The sequence below is a fragment of the Antedon mediterranea genome, chromosome 7, assembly GCF_964355755.1.
Source record: "Antedon mediterranea chromosome 7, ecAntMedi1.1, whole genome shotgun sequence".
In the NCBI taxonomy this organism is placed as follows: Eukaryota; Metazoa; Echinodermata; class Crinoidea; order Comatulida; family Antedonidae; genus Antedon; species Antedon mediterranea.
In genome coordinates this window covers 28,472,287-28,484,423 of record NC_092676.1, presented here as the reverse complement: position 1 = coordinate 28,484,423, position 12,137 = coordinate 28,472,287, and the positions used below count along the sequence as shown (strand labels likewise).

The window sequence follows — 12,137 nt, the reverse complement described above, 5'->3', positions numbered from 1 at the left end:
AAAATGTTCATTCTAACATAGTGTTATATTCAATAATGGCTAAAACTTTGTGACCCGGAGCTTGAACGATACCGGTGAAGAAGATAGAATATGACCCAGAGCTTGAACGGTACCGGTGAAGTAGATAGAGTAACACATTTCTGGTTGGTGCGTATTAACAATATAGATTTACTGTACCTACCCTATAGTAGATTCCATTCCTCATTAGTCGTTTTTTGTTTGTTTAATCAAATTGTCATTGTCAATTTTTTTAGGCTCATAAGTCGGTTTTTTTTTTGTTTGTCAAAATGTCATTGTCAAATTTATCCAGGCCTCCTTCTTTGTTTTTAATTTTCTGCAATTCCAATATAGTATATGTGTACAGATTATTTTATGCTGATAAAAAACTAATGTAATCCTTAATTGACATTTCAAAGAGTTATGTAAACGAGTAGGTCATTACTCTTTAACCAACAAATATCAGCAATAAAACGAGAGAGGGAAAAGTCAAATATTACCCGCATTATGTCACTAAATCAAACATTCTGGTCATAGAACCTTGATATCATTGATGATGGTGACTTTAAAAGTTAAAATAATGAATCAATCTTTTTTATATTTAAAGGTACACCATACTTTGTCTTATGACCTCACAATTCTATCTTCTTTATTGCAACAGGCTTTGATTTAGGGATAATGTTCAAATACTAAAGTTAAAATCCAATGTCAAGTGCAATCTGCCACTCATATTTTTATAGGTGAACATAAAGCTCTGCCTACTGTACACTATAAAAAAAGTGTGATGTGCCCAAATATGGTAGTGATATGCCCAAATATAGTAGTGATATGACATCATCATTTTCATATATGAGACATCAAATGTTTTTGTCGCATAAAGTTTGATAGTGTAGACAGAGCTTTTGACTAGTTTCTAGTGACATACAGTAGTAAAGAAAGTATTACGTATATGAACTGAATTTCTTCAAGATTTACTCTACAAGTGATCTTCTAAGCCTATCCCTAAAATTCAGCCAATAAGCCAAGATCCAAGTGAAGAACAGGAAAGGAGTACCAAATAACAATATCAGCTTCTTCACATACAAAGTTGTCATAAACTGTGTACCTATCAAAAATAATAACGAACGATTTTATTGATACAAATACTGAGCTACCGAGTTCAACTAAAAACACAAAAACTATTAAAAAATAATATAATTTAAGTGACTAATCCTATATAGGCTACAATGACGAGGCACTTCGGGAATTCCTATATTTCGTCTTTTACATAGAAAATGCTTAATAATATACAGTGATAATAAAATAAAAATTAAGAATTATTTTACCTACTTTAAAATAAAAGCACACAAAATTAATAAAAATGAACCATAAGCCAAAATGAATAAAATATTTAAAATAATTATAAATATAATAATAATTGAACTGTTAATTTATCATAATGTCACCTACCTGTATAAAAAATAAATCAGATATTGCATATAGTGTATGCCATCTTAAAATGAATTCCGTACTAATACTACTACTGTACACCATAGAAATGGTTACTCCTACTTACAATAATCATAATAATACAGTTTATCTGCATAACATACGAGTCTTATGCATGAACGTTGACAACTTCATTATACGTTTATATCTTAAGGACCCAGAGTCAATTGCAACACGGCGGATACACTTCTTTACATTGTTATCACGCTATTAGAATACAAACATGGATATTTTAATTGCGATTTTCAACTTAGTCAACGTTTAACAGAGTTCACCTCTGAAACAAACACTGGATAATTTCAAGAACTTAAAATTGTTGAAATGTTAAAAAAGAGCGATGTTAAAAATGTATTTTTTCCTTTATTCTGCCATCAGAATAGTGTCCTTTTAAATTAAGATGTCTGCTGTATAGTGTTTATAACAATATCATATCTGGTTCGGCATTATCAGAATTTGTGATACATAATTCTATAGTTTAACCAGCGACTCTTTCCCCAGACTAAAATGTTTTTAATTTTCTTGAGCTCTGTCTACTGTACACACAAACTAGTTTGACAAAAAAAAAGTGTAACGTGTCCAACTATGGTAGGAATATGCTTAAATATGGTAGTGATGTGATATCATCGTGTCCATTATGGGCACTTCACATTTTTTTGTCACGTTTGATAGTGTAGACAGAGCTTTAGATTCATTAATACAGTGTAAATACCAATGTGTATTTACACTGTATTCTATCCTCAGTTTGTTGTTATTTTGTTCTAAAAACAGAACCAAGTTATCTCCTAAAGTGCATACTAACTGTATACAATACAACTACATTAATATTGCTCTTGTTTAATGTATATTGTTACTGTAGTGATAATTGAATAGGTAATCCTACACAGTCAGCTTCATTTATGTGATGATGACACTAAATAAATAACCTCCACATGTTTATACAGACTTACTATAAATAATGTAATCTGTTATTAATTATTAATTGCAGTGACTATGTGTATAAATATTATTATTAATTTATAGATGTGTTAAACTATTAAACTGTATAATCATAGAATGATCATTTATTGGTTTTATCAGAATGTATGGGATTGCCGTTACATTACAGATTATCACGAAGAAAACCATTGTAAAATAACAATATATTCAACGCGTTTGCAACTTAAACTTGTGAAACTAATATTTAACTGTCAAAGCAACTATTGGTTTCTAATCGTTTATAACAGAATCATTCTTGGATTTTTTTAAAATTTAAATTATTTAAAATGTTTTGGAATTGTGTGATCATCCTAAATATTAAACTAAAAATGTATTTGGAAGAATTTAATTGGAGGTGGAATCGTTAATTTGGGAGGTCTTTAATGGAGGTGATATCTTTGATTGGGAAGGTCTTTAATGGAGGTGATATCTTTGATTGGGGGGGGGGGGGGGGGCTTTATTGGAGCTGGTTGGTATCTTTGATTGGGGGGAGGCCTTTAATGGAAGTGGTATCTTTGACCGGGGAGGTGTTTAACGAAGGTATCTTCAATCAAGGAGGCCTTTATAGAGATATTTTATATTTTTAATTAGGGAGGTCTTTAAAATTGGATTAAGGAAGGCTTAATTAAATGGGTCTGTAACTAAAAGGGTCAATTGAAGTAGTTGCAATTTATGGGTGTGAAAATCTTAAATTTGGAAAATATCTTTAAAATTCAATATTTGAGTTAGTCTTTAATTTAAGGTATCTTTTAATTGAGATAATGTTTTATTTCTATTTCTATTAGACTATTTATTCAGAATTGAAATCAAAACATCAACACTAAAATCCAATTTGTCTTTTGTTAATACAAGAATCTAGCGATGCCCACGACTTCCTTTTGTTTATATAATGACAAATGTGACATCCTCTTAAGAAAAGGGAAATTTAAACACCCTTAAACATCACACGACGTTTTAATTTAGGGTCTCTGTGGACTATAATGTCCAACGTGATGATGTCAGAAAGCTTTAACACATTATAACTGTATGTTTGGTAACATTACACAGTCGTTTAGTTGTATCTACGTGTTAATGTTTTTTTACATTAATATCTCTAAGGTATCATACAATAAGCAAATGAATTTAAATAACCAAATGGAACTAAGATGACTTGTGTGTCATCATATTGAATGTTTCTGTTATTTACCTCTATGTACTGTGTCTTAGTATAAAATTAAATCACAAACACTTAATCTTAAAGATATATTTTCCCCCAAAAACATGAAAAAAATAAAGATTAATGAAATCAGATTTTGAATAGGCAATTTGGCAGTTTTAATAAAGTTATTCACTTCTGTAGAAAAAAAAATCAAAAATAATTATTTCACTTATAAAAAGACAGAAGCAATGGTTAATTTCAACCAAAAACCATTGTCTTCCAGACAATTTAGGTATATTTTGCTTTAAATTACATTTTTTTGATAGAAAATGGGTTTTTTTTTTTATCAAGTTTTTGGTCATAGTGAATATTACTATTATGTGATATTAAAATGGCATATTCAACAAAAAGAAAATTAAAAAATTATTTTTTAGGGGGACAATATATCTTTAATGTACATCAGACCATTTAATGTTTATCACTGTAAAGAATATATTTTCTAATATTTTTTTGTATTTTGTAAAAATCCTTTATAAGTACATGTTATTATTATTAGCATTATTATGACTATTATTTAGTATGAAATTAAATCACAAACATTTAAAATAATGTTCATCAAAGCATATCATGTTCATCACTGCATATTTTATAATTAACAATTTTTTGGTAAAAATCCCTGTACTACACGCTATCGTGGTTATCATTATTAATTATGACTAAAAAAATATTATGATTGATTGAAAAAAGTTCACAAGAAACTTAAAAGTTGTTTCTATTGTATACAGTACTGTATACACATATGGGGTATGAGAATAATGGAAATGGGACGGTATGTTTTTTAATTCATTTTTTAAATTAAAAAATAATCTGTTAGATCTAAAAACATGCTGGCAAAAATGACGCCACCCGTCTTGACACAGGTATATTTTCTTAGCAAATAACAATTAAATACTGTACAGGTAATAAAATATAAATATTTAAAAAATAAAGAAATTATTTATTCTAAAAACATCTGGTTCAAATAAATTCAACAGATAACAAAATTATTTTTCATATCACAGCAAATAAAAATGCTTTATAATTCATGAAAACATTATTAATAATACATAATATTAAACCCAAACATTAATAATTTTTGTTTGTTCAAATAAATTAAATTGAAAAAAAAAAGATTTACATTATCAGAAGAAAAAAACCATTTTAATATTTAAACTAATACGCTAAGAATTTTTATTATTTTTTGTTTTATTTCCTCAACCAACATTCAAGAAAAAGTGTAAGACAATATTTGTTTTCTAAATATCAGTTCTGTTTGCCAAACTAAACATAAGGGAATTGTCTGTTTCTGACCACAGCTATGTATAACTGGAAAATTCAACCATTGTTGTATGTTTGTAGGAGAATATATCACATGGACTATTCTATTATGAAGAAGGTAAAACATTCTTTAATTAAGAATAGAACAGATATATCAACTATAAATATGTCATTTAATTTATAAATATAAATTTGTATTAAATTATTAAAGATGAGCTTCTGCTTATAGAAAAATAGCTAAATTATTATTTTTTAAATCAATATAATTGTTATCAAGCACCCACAAAAAAAAAATTGGAAAATTCCAAATAAACCTGATTGCCTACAAAAACAATTTATAAAAAAAAAATTTCAGCTAAAAACTGCTCCACAGAAACCATTAATTTGATGTTCCAGACCAGAATTAGAGGTTCTTAAAAACCATATTCAAAATCGATTCTTTTCATATAGACAAGTTCCTGTGGACACGTTTCTGTTGGCAAGATAATGCTATACTTTCAAAATATGGTGTTTATTCCATATTTTCTTGCTTAGTAGAAAATCTTCCACCCATCTCAACTTTTTCTATAGTAGCACTGCACACTGTACCAACCAGGAGCAAACTCTCCAAACTGTCCTCTACAATCTACAGCATATCCACAATACAGCATATCCACACTACAGCATATCCCCACTACAGCATATCCACACTACAGCATATCCACAATACAGCATATCCACAATACAGCATATCCACAATACAGCATATCCACAATATGCAAGGTACTCTATACCAATTGCAGTATAATATTTGTCTCCAATTTTGCAATATCAAATACTCATGCTTGCCTTTACCATGTGTACAGTACCTAGTCTTTATTCAATATCCTTGGCCTATTGGCAAGTTCTACCTGTACCAACATACCACCAAGGCCAAGTAACAAGCGCTTCCATATGAGACAATGGCTGAGGAGGTGGCGACTGCTTACAAGTCAGTCTAAGCAACCAGCCACCTCCTGTGGATTATAACAACCCAACAAACCTTCCCTTCTACATTTTTTTGTGTCTTTTACCGTTTTATCTATGGAATCAAATCAAATTATCTATGGAATAAAATGATGTCTAGACATAAACCTATAATTGTACTTGGCTTACAGTAGTTTAAACCATGAAGATGAAAAAACACCAACGTAATGTATAGTTAGATTATTATAATATTCAACAACCAAAATCAGTTTAATTTATCAGATAGAAAACATGTATTACATTGACTGACCACTTTATTTCAGAATAAAAATTCCATATACCTGTACCGTATATTTCGGTGTATAAGTCGCACTTTTGACACGCAAATTTGACCTCTAAATTAAGGGTGCGTCTTATACACCGAACATAAATGCCTCACCACACAGATTGTACATATTGGCCTATTGTCACCTCGTTTGCTAGGCCTGAGTAGGCTAGGCCTAGCTACAGTATACTAACTAACGGCAACCTGCTTCTGCCTAGTTTTCAAGGCATTTTAGCATGATGTTATACTAAATATGATGAAAAGATTTGTTCATTATGGAGCGGTTTTAGGCGCTCCGATAAATTTCATTTGTAAACGTTTACATACAATCGATTGGAATAGTATTTATTTATAGTTATACGCACGATCGCCGACCGCCGTACCCCTAGCGCAAGCCCTTCTTGGGCGGCCACATGGTGTACGGTATTCGACTAGTATATTCTCCAGGTGATTATAGCATGGACCTAGCGTACACACTTCTCGGATACATAGATACTAATCGAATACGATTGTCCGTGAAAACGTGCGCCCTCTCGAAATGATCGAGCGAGGCTAGCCCACACACGTACATCGTGTTACACACACGGTCATGCACTCGATGTTGTTGCGGGTGCAAAACTCATGAATAACAAGTTAGAAAGAACTTGTTGAGGCTGGGCACGGCCGAGCCTAGGTAACAAAAAACCTAAATAAAGGACGCCGTTGTAGATATAACAAAATATATTATTACAATAATATTGATTACAATTTAAAAAAACATTGTTTTGATGAAATATAAGGTGCGTCTTATACATCGACGATATAAAAAATACCGATATTTTACTCTCAGTTAGGGGTGCGTCTTATACACAGGTGCGACTTATACACCGAAATATACGGTATATACAATTCAACAAACAATACAAAATGGAAAATCACACAAAAATAGGATGATTTTCTCCCATTTAGAGATTTGAAGATCGTAACAGATATTATTAACATTAGTAGTGATACATTATATTTTTATCAAAAGTGGAAAGAACATTCCTTAATTATTTCAAATTAAACAAAAACATTATTGCAGATATTTCAAATGTTTTTTCTCGCGTAAACCCACACACACCTGATCAATTTCTCACTGCATTTCCTAGAACATCGCCCCGATGTATGAGTCAACTAAATCGATATGGATCGCAAAACCAAAAAAGTTTAAATGATAACTGTGAAACGACGCAACAACGTACGTGACATGACATGACTAAATATTTAAGGGAAATATTAGGAATAGAAGACTAGGTAGCGCCACCGAAGACAATTCATTGATACAACAAAGACTGGTGACTCATGAGAGTCTAGACGATGAATCCAAAATCTTTTTTCGACATTGAGGATAACACAACATTAGCTCCATCAATGTTCCATCATTTTGTTCAATTAATTATGTTTTAGCAAAATTTTTTAGTTTACATTTCAGTTGAACGTACAGGTAGGCCTTGTTGTAAACGGAAATAAAAATGATGTATGAAGAAATTGAAAACCAAAAAATATTTTAATACCAGATTTATAATAAAGTTATTTTGTGGTAAATAACAATGGGCCTATAATAAAGACTACAAAGCATGTGACCTAGGCTCAACTGAGAGGTGGTGGTAAGGTCAATGCTTAGTTGCAATCAAAGGTCATATGGTACATTCAAATCTTGTGCAAAGTATTTTTTTATTTTCATAAATTTATTTCTTTTCATACTTTTTTATTGGGAAAGAGAAGACTTTATTCACACTGAGTAAGTTTGGTTATAAAAACAAGACAAACATTTTTGTTTTCTTCAATGATTGATACTGAAATATTATTATTACATACAGGAAATATATACACTAAACTGAAAAACCATGTTGCCTTAAAATTGAAAAATTCAATCTATAAAAAATAGAATGTTATACTGTATCAATTTAAAGCAGACAAACTACATTAAATAATACATTTAGAAAAAAATTATCAATTACTACAGGTTATCCATTACCGTAGATTTTTCCATTTTTGTTCCATTTCTTTCTGCAAGACCATCTTAATCTTATAGGAAGTATAGTTTTGATAAAAATAGAACAAAAATCGCCATCAGAGACAATCTGCATTTTGGAACATTTCCTGATTCTTCCGGTATAAAATCTTTGATTGAGGTCCAGACTTAGCAGTCAGTCATTTGGGTATTTTATTAGCTTGTTAAGTATAAATGATAAATTGTTGATTATCACCAATTAGGTGTAATGATAGAGACCCTATGAAATAACAATAACTGGATTAATGTAGATAACAATAAGCTATTGTTTTGTATTATATCATGCTACTGTTGCATATACAGTAATAATGGTAAAGAAATAATTGATCTGTCGGCCATTCAACTCTCTAACTTCTTTAATGATTATTCATAAAGAATTTTATGAGAAGCTTTTTTAATGACATGTGTCTTGTAAAATTGACAATATCATTATAAAATGGGCATTGTTAAATCCTGCAAACCTCCAAAAAAACATCAACCCAACATGAAAGGTACTAAATCGTGTAGTGTACTACAAACTTGGTATGTCAATTTTTTTTTAGTTAACGTTTTTGTTGTTAACTACTTATTGTTGTAAAACATCATTTTTTTGTTACTAATAATTGCTAAACCAATTAATGTAGCTCACTGATTTTGACGCATCATAAAAGAATTTACAGCGTTTTTAAATGGTTACATCCAATTTGCAACTGATAAAGCTACACATACCAAGAGTGGTGTTGGTAGTCTATTGAGCACTGCTCACATGGATAAACCAACATAAAGTAGTTCTCTCCGGATGAAAAGAAGAAAATCTATTGAACACCCCTATTGGGTAATGGCTCAGTCTGTAAACATCATTGTGAATATTCTATAGATTACTAAACAAATACTATAGGCCTATAACTGAAACCAAACTCAATGAGTTTCTATACTACTAAGTACTACCTCATTGACATGATAGCGGAATCTACAAATATGCTATACAGATGTACTCACAGCTTAGCTACCAAAATATGGTAGTGATATGCCCAAATATGGTAGTGATATGACATCATCACGTCTATATTGACGCTGTTGATTCGTCTATTTGTTATTTAAATATTTTTATATAGTTTATTATAATTATATCATTGTTGTTACTTTGGGAGTACGGAACATGAACTCTTGTTATAGTGATTAGGTTCACTTTTAGGTTCCTGCCTACTCCCTTAGTTTCTGTGTTTTTGTATGTTTGTAACTGGTTTTTGGCAATAAATAATTATAATAATAATAATATATTGGCACACATTTTAGATAGTAGTGTAGATAGAGTTTTACAGTACACTTTTATGAACAGCATACTTTAATAACCCATACCCTTACAGGCATAGGAAGCCCCATATTTCCCCTTGATACGTATAGCTAGGTGAATCAAAGACTACTGTATGCAACACAGTTTCTGACTTTTTATGTTTCCGACTCGCTGATTCAAATCTTACAAATTAAATTTGTTGACTTTCTTTTTAATTCTATATTTGTGAAATAACAAGAACAAAGTGTAGAACAAATGGTTTGTAAACTAATCCTACACATCTTTGTATATACTCACTAAATTACACAAAAAAATATGTTTCGGAAAAGATTTGAACCTCCAGTAGCTTGGCATTCGCAACACTAGACTACTAAGCTTGTGGTTTTTTTAACCTCAACACATTCTTACGGTACTTCTGTTCATTATCTTATTCATTCATTAATAACTTTTTTAATTGATTTCCTTTTCCTATAATATTTTTACTGCTTTTCCATATTTGAAGAAAAAGGGAAAAACCCCTTAATATTGAAAGAAATTTCTTTATACTGTACTGTTTAAAGCTATCTAACTTGTTTGATGCGATGTGCCCATAAATGGACACAATGATGTCATATCACTACCATGTTTGGGCATATCACTACCATATTTGGGCACACTTTTTGTCAAACTAGTTTGATAGTGTAGACATAGCTTTTGTGTAGCAAGCATTCAGCTTTTCTGAACTTAAGAATTCAAACTGTAAATGTTAAGTAGGAAGGAAGAAAAGAGAGACAACCTGATTATTGAGTTAAAATTAAATTATGCAACTGGAAGACTTTATAGAAGATGACTACTGTAAATCACTTCAAACCAGGAAATGTACAACACATCTATGTATCATAGAACTTGATGTCCCCATATATGGACATGATGTCATATCACTACCATATTTGGGCATATCACTACCATATTTGGGCATATCACTACCATATTTGGGCATACTGTATGTATCATTACCATATTTGGCCACATCAAACTAGTTTGATAATGTAGACAGAACTTAATAGTAATTAATTATATTAGCTAGCTGTACAAGCTTAGCTATTTACACACAAAAACAAATTAAATTTAAAATATTTCAAAACTAGGATTTAAAAACTAAGCAGCAACTACATAATTAAGTAGCAATTAAAACTCTGAAAAAATATATTATTTCATTGGGATAGTTACTTTAGTATTGATATGTAATTTAGTAAGAAATGTATAGATTAATCCTTAGCAACTTAATATATTAGTATTGTCTTCCAAAAACATTTTAAATAAATAGTATAAAATTAATTTATTTAACATTCATTTTTTGATTACTTTTTTCTAATTAAAAATAAAAATGTAATTTTCAGTAATTAATGAAATAATTTAATTATTTATGGAAGCTTATACTTAAATTGTTAAGCCACTGAGAACCAACACAGAATTTGAACTACAGCAAAATCCATGCATAAAATGCATTTAAAAAACTAGATTAAAGTGACCTATCTTACCATAATATTCTTATATTAGATGAGTCACTTCTACACAAATAAAGATCAGATATGCATTATAGATTCGGTAAAACAGCGATTCTGAATCTGTATTGGAAATGTCTATTCTAAGTATCGCAACTAAACATATTTAACATAATTTAAGTTTTCAGTTTTTATAGCATGTCTACTGTGAATAGTCAAATAGAAATTACAATGTTATAATAATACATGTCACTCTTCTACTTACACAAATAAAAATAGAATCATTTTTTGAAATTATATTTGGGAAAAAATTAGAAATACCTGTATAAATGTATTGATAAAATATCATATCACAAATAAAAATATAAATAATAATAATGTTCAACAAATGAAAAAATAGGACGAATGATTACAAAAGACAGCCTTTGATGATCAAGATGATTTAAAAAAAGAAACTACTGTATTGTACCTCATATATTATGTAATAATCTAATAATAAATAACATGAAAATCTTTTTTTTTTTATACTACCACATACTGTACTAACACAACAGTACTACAGCCAACTCTCCCAATACCGGACACCTTTGGGCCGGCAAAATAAGTCTGGTTTTCCGGAAAGTCTGGTATTCGGAATGTGTTTTTAATGGTAAATACAGTATAAATTTGGGACCTTTTGGTCCTCAAAAAAAGTCTGGTATTGGGAGAGTTTCTGGTTTTCAGAGAGTCCGGTATTGGGAGAGTTTCTGGTTTTCAGAGAGTCCGGTATTGGGAGAGTTTCTGGTTTTCAGAGAGTCCGGTATTGGGAGAGTTTCTGGTTTTCAGAGAGTCCGGTATTGGGAGAGTTTCTGGTTTTCAGAGAGTCCGGTATTGGGAGAGTTTCTGGTTTTCAGAGAGTCCGGTATTGGGAGAGTTTCTGGTTTTCAGAGAGTCTGGTATTGGGAGAGTTTCTGGTTTTCAGAGAGTCCGGTATTGGGAGAGGTTCTGGTTTTCAGAGAGTCCGGTATTGGGAGAGTTTCTGGTTTTCACTGTATATGTAAATGACTTTTGTATTCTATTGTTCATTCATTGTTTCATTGATCAGTTGTTTTATTTATTTAATAATAATAATAAACACCAAAAGTACAAAAATCATTTATAAACTACATTATTTTCTAAAT

The 12,137-nt window shown here is 30.4% G+C and overlaps 1 protein-coding gene across 3 annotated transcripts in view; it reads right to left on the bottom strand.

Moving 5' to 3' along the window:
• LOC140054518 (uncharacterized) overlaps positions 1 to 12,137 on the bottom strand; it is a 39,822-nt gene that overhangs the window by 22,137 nt on the left and 5,548 nt on the right. The window contains exon 3 of one of the 3 annotated variants that reach the window (XM_072099538.1): positions 943 to 1,102. The exons of the other annotated variants lie outside the window; for them this stretch is intronic. The gene's annotated coding sequence lies outside the window, so the exon portion shown is untranslated. The remainder of the gene's footprint in view (positions 1 to 942; positions 1,103 to 12,137) is intronic. 3 annotated transcript variants of the gene reach the window in all.